The sequence below is a fragment of the Penaeus chinensis genome, chromosome 12 (genome assembly GCF_019202785.1).
Source record: "Penaeus chinensis breed Huanghai No. 1 chromosome 12, ASM1920278v2, whole genome shotgun sequence".
Classification (NCBI taxonomy): Eukaryota; Metazoa; Arthropoda; class Malacostraca; order Decapoda; family Penaeidae; genus Penaeus; species Penaeus chinensis.
The window spans coordinates 7616268-7618546 of record NC_061830.1 but is presented as its reverse complement, the minus strand read 5'-3'; positions in this window follow the sequence as shown (position 1 = coordinate 7618546).

The following is a 2279-nucleotide window of genomic DNA, read 5'->3' as shown; positions in this document are numbered from 1 at the left end:
GATCAGAGAGGATTTTAAAACCCTACTTGGCAACTAACCATTTTCTTCGAAGGAATAGTTACCAGTGTGTTTATTAACTCTGTTTTTTCCAAATGCATTCTCTTATCGTGTTCCTTCTTCTTTTCTTTCCCTTCTTTGGTATATTTTGATTAGTGATTTTTCATAATGGAAGATTGTTATTTCTATATGAATAATTCCGTCATATTATACGTTCAGTGAAGTCTCTTCATGCATATTGTCAAAATCTAGAGTTATTTTGAAATTTATCGTGAACCTTACAGAGGATATCCGGAGGCTTGACGCATACAGGATATAGCTTTCTGTTGGTTTGTACATTCTCTGCCACTTCTTCTTTTTTAAGTGTTTATATAACTAATTATCTGTTTTATATATCTATCTGTTCATGTGCGTGGCAGAGATAGCGAGATGTTTCGAGGGCCAATTGCAAATGGGAAAGATATGAATGTTATTGCAATTTGGCCCAACTGCCCTCGGGTAAATATGATTATCAATATTGGACGAAGGAATAGTTAGGACTGTTTTGCAAGAGAAGCAGATATCCCAAGCTTTGTTTTTATTTTTTCTCCAGCAGTTCCAGCTAACGAGGAAAGAAAGATACCTTTGACCTGTGAAATACTAAATGTGGTTTTAATATTTGTGATAATAATCCTTGTAACGATAAAAAATGATTATGAATATGAACTTTAAACATGATAATGTTTTAAACCATATCTGATTGCTTGTTGATCGAAAAAATATATATGTATAATATAATTACGAGAATGTCTGAAAATGTTAAAATGTTTTGTGCACATTGGTGGTCAACTACTGCATAGATATATGTGTTTCAGATGTTTTACGTTTACCTTAATTATTTTAAGTACAAGATATATACTTCAGGATCCAGAAGCAATGTTGATTAACTGATTTATAAGATGGAATCATTCTTAATTATTTCCCTGTAAGCACATCCAAACATCCACCTTGCGAGGTTCGTAAACAAAGAAATGTAAAATGAAAGAAAGAAAGAAAGAATGAAAAAAAAACAATGAAAGTAAAAGTATTCAGGATTATTAATGTTCTGGTTCTCTATCCTGTACACTCCACTTACATGCTAGAAATAAAAATCAGACAACCACCGCTTGATTATATTTACAAAAAAATATCACCAACGAGATAAATTCCTTCTTCTTTCACCCTGACTATTTACTGGATAAAACATATACGAAGCCGCTGTTGACTGAAAAGGCTAACTCGTTTCTGCAGTCCTGAAATTTACCACACCCTGTATCCTGTTTTAATACAGATACACGTACAGCTGTTATACAGGGGGACTGGACGGACTGGGTGACAAATGGCAGGGCTACTCAACTGGCAGCCCGCGGAGAAAAGTATGATTAAATAAAATTAATGTCCTGGCGATGAATTCTTGAAAGTGTAAGTTAGACATATTGGAACACTATGGAGTACTCACGTTGGTGGTTGTATGCTCATGATTGCATGTAAAATATTTATCTGGTACTTGTCTAACGATTGATTATATCATCAAAGGACAAGATTCGTGTACATGGTCGTAGCGCTTTACCTATCTATGAATTTTGGTGATTTTTGATTATTATAATTATTATTATTTTAAGGGGAGTATTTTCAAAGGGAAACTTAAAGGGGATTTCAAACATTACTTCTCCCTTCCTCTTTCACTCTCCTCTTTCTGTCTTTCGCCTTCCCTCTCCCTTTATCTTTCCCTCTCCCTCTACCTTTCTCTTTCCCCCTCATACACCAAATAATGACAGTAATAGAGGTAGAAGAGGATTCCGATAAATTCGCAGTATGATGCGTACATGCGTGTGTGTGTGTGTGTGTGTGTGTGTGTGTGTGTGTGTGTGTGTGTGTGTGTGTGTGTGTGTGTGTGTGTGTGTGTGTGCGCGCGTCATTCTTTAATATCTATATTGTCAATTACCATCTCCTTTTACATCAAAACGAAGCGACTGCAACTCTACAGTCATGTAGAATATGACTTCAGGCGTAACATGTCTAGTATACATTAAAATGAAGCGAACTTAAATCCGGAGTCACATGGAATATGATTCCAATCGTAATGTGCAGCCCTAACGGACGGACGAAACACAAGCAGACTAGTGTCCTTGATATTAATAATCATAAAAACACAAATGCTCTAGCGCGAAAATTTTGCTTTACCCCCGTACCCCCAACCGAAATGGCTGGCACTAAGGAAACACGAAATACACCGTATCTCCCCTCCGAAAGAAAACTCGTAG